This window comes from Melospiza melodia, chromosome 1 (assembly GCF_035770615.1).
Source record: "Melospiza melodia melodia isolate bMelMel2 chromosome 1, bMelMel2.pri, whole genome shotgun sequence".
In the NCBI taxonomy this organism is placed as follows: Eukaryota; Metazoa; Chordata; class Aves; order Passeriformes; family Passerellidae; genus Melospiza; species Melospiza melodia.
Genome location: NC_086194.1, coordinates 128,380,971 through 128,392,197, shown reverse-complemented (window position 1 = coordinate 128,392,197; position 11,227 = coordinate 128,380,971).

The window sequence follows — 11,227 nt, the reverse complement described above, 5'->3', positions numbered from 1 at the left end:
TAAAATCATCATCTGATTTAATTTTCTCCATTAATTTCTTTTTGCTCTAATGCACCCACAATTCTACCGTTTACACTGAAAATTGTACTCCAGAGTCACATTTCTTCCAGCAGAGAGCAGGCTCAACTCCATCTCAGAAGGGCAGCAGGCTCAGGGCAGGAGTTGAATCCTTTTGGGGCACAGGGACAAGATCAGAACTGTGGGGACACAACTTGGCTGGGCTCTGCATATCCCACTTCCCTCCCATGGGTATGATAGTGGTGCGAGCAGACAGGGCCATATCCATGTCTTATCCCAAAGTGAGCTTGAAAACACAGTGGAAATGCATTAATAGTGCATCTAGTAGTTTATATATAAACATAAAAGCATCAGATATAGTCTGAACTTGCAGACTATGGCTAACTTTGTCCCCTTGTAGGACAGTGTGACCCACTTAGTGGACAAGAGAAACACCGCAGATGTTGGCTAGCTACAACTTTGGTGAAGCCTTGACACTATTCTCCACAGTATTCTTCTGGAAAAAATGGTTGTTCATGGCTTGGATGAGGAATGCTTCAGTGAGTAAAAAAGGCACCTGGATGGCCAGGCCAGAGTGGTGATGAGTGGAGTTAAATCCAGTTGGTGACCAGTCACAAGAGATGCTCCTCAGTGCTGTTTAATAACCACCAGTGAGTTCACAGAAAGCACCAACTTGGGTGGGAGTGCTGGTGGGCTGGAGGGCAGGAAGGCTCTACAGAGGGATCTGAACAGGCTGGATTGATGGGCTGAGGCCAATTGTATGAGGCTGAAAGGGCAAAATGTTGGGTGCTGCGCTTGGGTCACAACAACTCCATGCAGAGCTGCAGGCTGGGGGAAGAGTGGCTGGAAAATTATCTGAAGTAAAAAGCCTCAGGGGTGCTGATCAACACCCATCTGAACATGAGCCAGTGTTGTTTTGGCCAAGAAATGCACTGGCTTGTATCAGAAATAATGTGTCCAGGACCAGGGCAGTGATTGTCCCCCTGTAATTAGCACATGTGAGGCCACATGTTGAATTTTGTTCAATCCTCCTTACAAGACATAGAGAGGCTGGAGGATATCCAGAGGAGGGTAAGGGAACTGGTCAAGGCTCTGGAGCCCCAGCCTTGCAAGGAGTGGCTGAGGGAGCTGGGTTGTGTAGCCTGGAGAAAAAGAGGATGGGGAAGATCTTACTGCTCTCTGCAACTACCAGAAAGAAGGCTGTAGTTATGTGGGGGTAGGCTCTTCTCCCAAGTAACAAGAAATAGGACAAGAGGCAATGGCCTCCAGTCACATCAAGAAAGTTTTAGATTGGATATTAGGAAAATTTTTTCAATGCAAGATTTACCAAGGACTGGAACAGATTGTTAAGGGACTGATATCTCTGAAGGTATTTATAAGTCTTATAAATAAGATGCTTAGGATAGGGTTTAATGGTGGACTTGGCAGTGCTGGGTTAACTATTTGACTTGATGATTTTAAAGGTTTTTTCCAATTTAAATTATTCCATTATTCTATATCTTACTGCTTCAACCATTTTTGGCACCACAACTTCAGGATCCAAATTAACAAACTTTAGAGGAAAGAAAGTGAGGGCTAAATAAAGCCGGCGAGTAGAATCTGAACCTTCAGTTGTAAAACACTTCTAGGCCCTTCTGAATGAATAAATCTCTGGAAATATTGACTTGGAAATATTTAAAGGCTGCCATTGATCATATATTTGATCTATAGATAATTCAAGATCTAATAACACATCCTATTAAAGCTGATTAATGTAATCAGTAGCTTTCAACCTGACTGAATATTGAATATTCCTTTATATAGCAATAACTCAAAAGAGGGGGGAGTCATTGCCCAAGGTAAGTGGAAATAAAACCATGAGGCCAAAAAGGATTCCTTAAACATAATTACAAAAGTCAGGCTGTAGTATCCATTTATGCAAATGCCCATTCCTGTATGTGCATTAGCCAGGCAGGGGTACATTTCACTGAGAGAGGGGCCCTGGGAGCAGGGAGAGAAGTCTGGGACAATCCCAGATGGCTGAAATGGGCACTTTGGTGCCCATCATCCATGCCTCATGATTCCAGGGAGTAAAGGTGGGCCCATAACACCCAAGCAGCACCTGGATGTAACATGCAGGTAGAAGATTTTCTGGTCTTTGATGAAATATATGAAAAGTACAGTTAATCACCATCCACTACAGACATAACCATCATTGGGTTCAGACAAACAAAATTAACTCTGCTCTTCTGCCTTTTCTCCCCAGAGTTGTCATGAGGTACAGGCTAAGGCCAGCTGACTGCTACAGTACAAGTGAGTATGACACAAGTTTGGCCTGTGCAGAAGGGAGAGAAAGCAGTTTGTTTCTTTTTCAAGTTGCTGGAGAAAGGAAGTTTGTATATCAATAGTCATGACGAATTCATCTTGTGTAATTTGAAACCAACCTGGCCCAAAATTGTCCAGAAGACTGTTAAAATCAATGTAACCATGGAGTGAATAATTAGAATTCAATCAACAGGGAAAGGTGCTGATTCTTAAGATAGAGAAATCAATATATAGTATGGCAGAAATCATAAATTGTAATGGCTATACTCAGAAGGCAACCTGCTCTGTACTTTAAAGATTACCAAATAAATACAACATTTGCTCCCTCTGTGGGTACACAGTACACACAAAGCTCTCTCTAGCTGTACTTAATCTTTTTTTCTTTAATACAGAAATTTGGCCCATGATAACCAATTTTAATGTTCTGGTCAATTTAGAGAAAATGTTAATTTAAAACAAAAAAGCAAATGGACACAAAGACAGCTTTCTTCATGCAAATGAAAAATTCACTCATGCAGATCACTGTAATAATTATATTAGCCATTAAGGTAAATACCAAGATTTAGTCTGAAGGCGTCATATCAGAAAAGTTGTTCTGTTGGTATTTCAGGGATTTAGGGCCCTGCCTAGATATTCTAACAGATTTATATCTAATGGGCCTAGAGGTGTGGAGATGGTTAACTAAATGGTAACTAAATGGTAGCTAAAATGGTCACCATCTCATGGTAGCAACTTGGGTGTTCTAAGTTATTAGAATTTAAGTACAAAGTGTGCAATATCTGAAACTGTTAAAATACCCTTAGATATTTCAGGAAAAAGAAGAAGCAGGAGAAGCAGATGTTGGCATCAAAGCTTCACAGTAAAGCTTTGACACAAGCTTCTATGGTATATTTTTGGGTTTTGATACAAATTCCACTTACAATAAAAGCACAGGAAAACCATGTGAAATTATAAGCAAATATATTGTGCTGTCTGTCTTAAGCTGTCTCATTAAAGATGAGCAATAGTAAATTTGGGAGGCTTTCTGAGCAAGGCCCACCAACTCCAATTGCTAAAATTAAGTTCTGGAGTGCAGCAGAAAAGCAAGCAGACAAGTTACTGGAATAAAATAAGCAGAAAAGAGATGAGAGAACAGAGTGACATGTTGACCTAAAAATTTGCTACATAATAGATTTTATTTCTGTGATCTGTAGGTGATCCTTAGCTCATCTGCACATGGTTTTGCTCATAAAAGAAAAAATCCATTTCTCAATCCTGCAAGCTAAGCTTAGCAGCTCCTCCATCTGCTGAGCTACAGTAGCAGGCGAGGCTGTGCTCAGTCTCTGGGTGTTATTTCTATCCAGGATACAGCGTAAGGTTGCAATTGCAAGCAGTGACCTCCTTTTTAGCTCTCTGCATGGGAATTTGTACCAGGAACCTCCACACAGAGGCAACATTTTGTAGGTGGGCCCTGCCATAATTCCTTTTTCCCCCTGGGGACAGGGAAAAAAAGATCAGTGGGTTGCAAGTGGGTGCTGAATTTCTGTCCTGGGCTGGTCAAGCGATGCTTTCCTTTAGTCCAGGGTGCAAAACCTTGCTTCTCTGCAACTCATCAGACTCCAATTCAGGTCAGCTGCATGACTATAGGCTGCTCTGAGCAATCATGGGAAGTTATTGCCGATCCCAGGATACCCTGGTTTGGCATTAAGAGTAACCATTTTAGTAATCTAATATAAATCTCAGTTTTGTGCTTGTCTCCAGCTCTGTCCTGCAGAGAAGCATTTAAACTCTTTATGAGTCTCTGCCATTTAATATTATACTATATATGATCAGCTTGCAAAAAGGAAAGTACATTGGCAAGAAGTTTCTTTTTTATCACTGCTAAATATCGCACTGGCAAGACAGATAATCTTCCCTGATTACTTCCTTCATGTTTTATTAGAACATGCTCCCGCATTCATTCAGATATTTAATTTCACTATTGATGGCTGCTTCCTAAAACATAAACAATTCTGTCTTTGTTTGAAAAAAGGTTTATATGATATCCAATAATTGCCTAAAGTGGCAGCAACCACTAGCTCAATGCATTCTCCAAGGTTACTGGACTCAAGAGCATTTTCAACTACTAATTGTTTTTCTTCATGCTTCTTCATTTTCCCTTTAGTCTGGTAATTAATTTCATCATTCCTTCCTCAGGTTTTCATGTTCACACACTAATTTTCTTCCTCAAGCTCCTGAAATCTTTTTGTATACCTTAACCTTTAGATAAAGACACTGTCCTCCTGAGCATGCTCCCCATTTCTTATGCGGGGCTCTGCTAAATGAGGTAATTCTAGGGCTGTCCTGTCAGACTCAGAAGGGATCCTGCAGATTTACACAGGGATGATTAAATGTGGGGTTAGTTATTCACAGTTAAAATACTTTTTCCCTTGCAGTTCCATTAAGCACTTAGCATTTGATAGTTAGGTGTAATAGTAAACTCTAAACTTTTTACACCGGCTTCCCGGCTGGCTGCTACCTCATGGGAGAGAGCCTGAGGATCTCTTCCTTCACTGCTTGAGAAAGGGATTGACAACAGCTAAAGGGAAATTCTGAATAGTCACAGCATCAGCTGGGCTTACACTCCCTCTGAGAAACAGATAAAGATCTAGGTGCTCCCAAAGAGGATGTAGCAAGGAATTGCAGTGGCTGCTGTGGAAATAGTGACTTGGTCTCTGTGAATGTGGAGGAGGATGCTGGGCTGGGTGATGGCAGTGAGACACAGCCATCTCTGGCCTCAGGACTCTTCTCCCAAAGGTTTTGGCAGCATTAACCTGACAGCTACTCATGCTCATGCAGGAGAGCGCAGACATGTCAGAACAAAATGCCTTACCTGTAACCATTAGAAGCTCTTAGCTGGCAACAGGTTCTCATTCTCCCAGCACCATAAACTGCTACTTTTGCCATGACATGTGCTCCCCATAGCTTTTGCAATAGCTGTGTGCAAACACTTAAGAATACTTGTGCTGATTTACAAGATCACTGTACACAGTAAAAAATCAGAAATGTGAAATCGTTGACATGCTCTGATCAGGGCTTAATAAAACCTCAAATGCAAAACTGTGTATTTTTGGAATACAAGATATTTCATTATCACATTTAGAGGGAAAATGTTTGTTATAAAGCATCAGTCTTTGTGTTGCTGGTGACTAGAAGTGAGCCATTTGGTCTGAATGTTGAACCTACCCATACACTGTATTCTACCATACATGAGACAGATAGAGAATACACTTTATCTGTTCATTTCAGGATACTAAATTGTGTGTACTTGATACAGCAGCTTTTGCTGTCAAATTATCCCATCTTGTGGTGGTGGTGGTGGTGACAAAGGTAATGGTGGCAGGTCTGCCTTTCTAACACTGAGCTAGGGGAAGAAAAGACAGTGAAGCAAAAAGTGTGAACATAACAATGCAGAAATGAAAAAGGATGTTCAGGGGCAAGTGTAATACCTGAAAGGTGTTGTAATTCAGCTATTGAAAATGACCAGGTTTCGTGCTCTCATCATCTTCTTAAAGGATTGAATTCAGTCTTCTTTGACGGCTTAGAAGCCTCTTTTTCTATACAATGTAATCTTTACAGGCAGCTGCTACAGAATGCACCATAATGAAGGCAGGTGCTGAATACAAGAAACACTTATGTTACAAGGTGAGTTTCCTACATTTTATTTGAAGTTGATCGAGCAATTGCAAACCATGATCTGATGTAGATAAATGAGATGCCCCATTTTGCCAGTAGGGTGGAAGAATGGAAATTGTAACTTCAGACTGCAGACCCAGAATAGTATTACAGCACTATGCATACACTTACTGGGGATGAGGAGGCCTGAGCAAACTCTGTCAACTCATTTATTCTGACTGCCTATAGAGGATAAATTACCCCTATATTAAAAATATACTCTAAAAGCATGTGTGCAGATACTTAGAAAGAAAATATTATCTGAAGAAAAAAACTATCTCATTTGCCAAATATAATTTATTTCCTCTATTAAAACCTCTCTTCTCCACTCCATCCCAATGTAGCAGTTGGAGAAAGTAAGGTTGGTAGTTCAGTGGGAGCCTGAATTTTTCCATCTTCTTAGTTCCTTTTGATGGCTTGGGAGCTGCCCACTCTATAAAACTGGTTATTTCACAGCTGGCTACCAGTAGCTGGCAAGTTAGTCCATCTGGAAGAAGGGATGTGGCAGTAATTTTGTTTAGGTTCTGGACCAGGAGAAGAGGAATCACAGGTGAAAAATATGGCTGCAGACACAACAGAAGTTTCATGTTGTGGAGCTCTGAACTTCTAGGTTAATAAATCCAAGCTTTAGTGAGAGAATGCATTTGCTTCTGTGCCATGTATGGACTTCTGACAGCAGGGAGTCTGTGGGATTTGCTAATAATGGCTTCCCTGTAAGCTACCTAACATACGGATTTTTTTTAACTGCAGATGATCCTGAAAATCCTGACTACTTCAATCTATTTGCTTTTGAAAACATAACTTGGCAGTCAGTGTTGTTACACTGACACAAGCAGCAACTGTGCACCTCACACCAATTTGAGATTAAAGAAAACAAACAAAAACTCCTGCTATTTTAATTCACTGCTGGAAGTTTCAATTGTTTTTATAAGCTAAGCTCTTTGTAGATGACTTGCAAATCTTGGCAATGGAACACACAGATGCAGAAAGACTTGGATATAAATGCATCATGTATACATACAGACTTGCACATGTGTTGACTTTAACATATACAATCAAAAAATAGTTTGATGACAACCAACTAATGTTTGGTCAAGGATGCTCCCATGTGTGTACAGGGCCCACCTTTCTTGCTCCTGTTGAATATTAAAATAAAAAGACTTCCAGCTCTACTGACCAAAACTTCACAGTTTATAAACAATAAAATAAATAGTGGTATCTGTGTTTTAGTTCTACAAGTACTGTCAAATATTTGTCATGATGACTGTAAAGTTTTCCTAAGCAACATATTTTGTACTTAAGCATTTAGGTTTAAAGGAATAATTACAAAGCAGAGCATTTATTTGTAAAGCAAACAAGAGAATAACAGGCTGCTTTGTTTATTCTTTAGCTGTTTTCCTATAGTAATTAGATAATCCCAAAAATTACAAAACAGAAACATTAATGCTTTTCCATTTCCAAAATCAGATTAAATTCCCAAGCACACATTTAAAAAAAAAATACTTACGACAAGTATAAACAACCCCTCCATTTGTGCAGCCCAGATCAGGTGTGTGCTGGGAAAGCCACCTGAGAATATGTCCCTCAGGGTCACAAGTCCTGCCAGCAAACCTGCTCCAGTGTGGGCTTCTCTCCATGTTTCCACAGGTGCTGCCAGGAGGCTGCTCCAGCACAGGCTTCCCATGGGGTCACCGTCTCCTCCAGGCATCCACCTGCTCTGGTGTGGGGTTCTGCACGGGCTGCAGGTGGATTTCTGCTCCACCATGGATCTCCATGGGAGCAGGGACACAGCTGCCTCACCATGATCTGCACCACGGGCTGCTGGGGAATCTCAGCTCTGGTGCCTGGAGCAGCTCCCCCTTCTTCTGCACTGACCTGGAAGTCTGAAGAGTTGTTCCTCTCACATATTCTCCCTTCTCTGTTTTCCAGCTACAACCTACTCCTGTGAAGTAACTTTTTTCCCCTTCTTAACTCTGTTACCCCAGAAGTGCTGTCACTGTCACTGATGGTCTCAGCCTTGGGCAGTGGTGGGTCTGTCCTGGAGCCGGCTGACACCAGCCCTGTCACACATGGGGGAAGCTTCTAGCAGCTTCTCACAGAAGCCATCCCTGTAACCTGCCTCCCCCTGCCCCCAGATATTGTCATGCAAGCCCCTCACATTCCCCTCTCCAGATGTGGAGTAGCAGTCTCTAGCAATGAAAGCACTGCATGAATGTATTTGTGGAAGTTCATGATCTGCCCCAAGTTACTTATTAAGTGCTCTTACATTTCATTCCGAAGATGGGAGGGTAGGAAATTATGATGCCATCTGGAAAAGATGACTTTAGTAAAGCTTAAAAAAAGTCCTGGAGAATGGGTAATTTAAAGCATCTTTGAGAAAGTCACCTTTTTTCAGCAAGTTACAATGAGACAGAGACAGAAAGAAGGTGGCTGGCACTGGATTAATGAGTGAGATAAATTCATTGCAGAATTCAAACATAGGATGAAGGATGATTGCTTCCTATTAAAGGAAAAATGTGCTGTGAGCAATGGTTTCCTTGGTAGGCATTTACCATGTAACATTCTCACAAAAAAGGTAGTGAACTATCCTGTGTCCTTTGGGAAAAGAGCAAGAAGAAAAGCACATGAAATAAACTATATTGGTTATGAGGAAAAGTTTCCCAAAAATAAAGAAAAACCTTCCTGTGAAACCTCATTACTGAGAGAAAGTAAGCCAAATCCTGGAGAGCATGGTTGATATACAGTTGAGTTGAGCCGAGCCAAGGGAAATTAGCAGGAATCCTGTGAGATGTGTTAGGATTTTATGATCCTGAGGCTCCATCATGGCATTCACTTGCTTTTTCTTTTTTTTTTTTTTTTTTGCAGCAGTGGGGCCTGAGGGCAGGAGAAATGTCTGTGGGTATGTGACAGGAGGGAAATGCCGCTGGCTAGAGAATTTTCTGCCATTACTCACGTTTCCAGAATTGCTCCAAGCCTAGTTCCCAGCCTGAACTGACACAGCTTTTCCAGATCTCTTTCTCTTTGAACAGTCCAACATTAGAGGCATGTTAGTTTTCCCAGGCTACTCTTCCATTTAGTGTGTGAAGTTATACCCTTTAGTGTTTGGAAAGCTTGATCATGCTGTAATGAAGATGCAGAGTTTTATTGCCCATGCATGCTGCTGATTCCCAAATCCATCTCATATCCCATTCTTAATGAAGAGTTTTAAATTCATGAGGATATTCTCAGAATGAGGAGCACAATTCTAAACAATGACATGGCTAGCAAAAGGCTTAAGAGAACGAGATGTGCAGCCTTATCTACCCTGCTAGATCTTATGTTAAAGAGCACCACTTAATGGTCAACTCCACCAAATACTGCCAGCAGATTTACCCACATTAACACAGTTTTAGTTAGACTAAAATTTTGTATCTGAAAGAAGATGACCCACCAGAGCAATCACTACTTTCTCAGTGAAAAATCTTCATCTAAAAACCCAGCTGTGAGAATATTTTTTTGTATAAAATAGGCAATAATAGGTTAAGCATTTCAGTTGTGCCCCCAAAAACTGTCTTTTGTTTTATATGTACCTCAGCTTCTAGCTAAAGGGAGGTCTCTGATAAGCAGTAAAATTTCTTGCAAATCTTAGGCTGGCCAGCATGTGTCCTATATCCAGTATAGAATATTTGACCTCATTTTCCTTGGACTGACACTGTAATAAAACCTTGTGGAGGTGCAAAAGCATGGGACACTACTTGGCCATATGTGAACAATTAAACAACAACCAAACACTTGGAACTAATGTTCACATGAGATTTTAGATAATGTTTTAATCTCTAGTTCTTTTGCTGTCTCTTAAATACTACGTTTGTGTCAGTCTGCCTAGTATTTATTCTACTTTCCACCTTCATTGGTCCCAGAATTTCTCAGGAACTTTTTTATTCCTGGCATATATGAGTACCATAATGTCATAATTTGCTCAGTGTTTGATTCCAAGCTGTCAGAATGGGTTCAGGATATGTCCATTGGTCTTAATAAGCAATGCAAACATTCAACACAATGCTGATACTGGTGAAGGAAAAAAACATCCTGTTTTATTTCATTCAGTCCTCCTTTAGCTTCAGGACAACTGCCAGACTGTCATGTCACTGTATTTCTGCTTTTTATTCCTGGTATTTTAGGGTGCAAGAGGAACCAGAGCATTGGAATTACATATTTACTGGTATGGTGTCTTGATTCAACAGATTGTGAATTACTTTGCAGGTACCCCCAGTTTCATTAATCAGTTTGTTTCTCTGTCGATTTATATAGACAGCTTGTCAACAGATGTTGAATTAGTGCAGAACTCTGTACTGTCAAGCATGGTGTTGGGAATAAGGGAATTTTGTTTGTCTCACATTCAGGGGATGTGTAGAGACCAAAGGACAACATATAGAATTTACTTCTCTGACATTTAGTAGTCATGTGAAAGATAGTAAAATTGGTCTAAAAGAGGTTTTTGTAAGGTTTTTTTTTCAGTGTTTGTAATATCTAAGAGCAGTCAGTTGTAGCTGAGAAATCCAGACACCACAGTGAGGATGGAGATGATCAGCAGTACCCCTTAGTGAAAATTGGAAGACAAGAACATCACCTTCAAGATCTTTATGGATGCTTTTAAAGCATTTAAATCACACAGTTAAGGGTTTTTTTTCAACTCATTTTGTGTGGCCACTTTGATACCAAAAACTGAAAGACCAAAGAAACTGTCTCCCAGCTTAGTGCTCTGGTACAATAGGCTATTCTCTTCCAGGAGGCACCATAATCAAGTATTATTTGGTAGAACAAAGATGAATCTTTCCTCTTCTCTAGAATGAGACAAACTAGAAATTACAATGTTACACAGCTTTTACAAACATATTGCAAAAGCCTGGAAGAACAGGCTTTTTTTTTTTTTTTCAGAGGAACTTCCTCCTTTACAAACCACATTTCAACAGAATTAAGGACCTCGTTAATGCATTTGTGCTCTGTAATTCTGTAAAAGGCATTCAAAACTTGTTTCTGTAGTGAGATGAGACCACTTTGGGCAAAGTGTGACCTCCTGATTTTAGATGGGTTATCCAGGAAGGCAGCACAGGACAACTCCCACAGGAGGTGATCACAGGAAACCTGCAGTCCCACCTGCCGCACATGAGTGGGTCAGCCGTGGGGTCAGGCCAGGATGCTCAGGGGTCTGTCCAGTCTTGTCTTGGAAAGG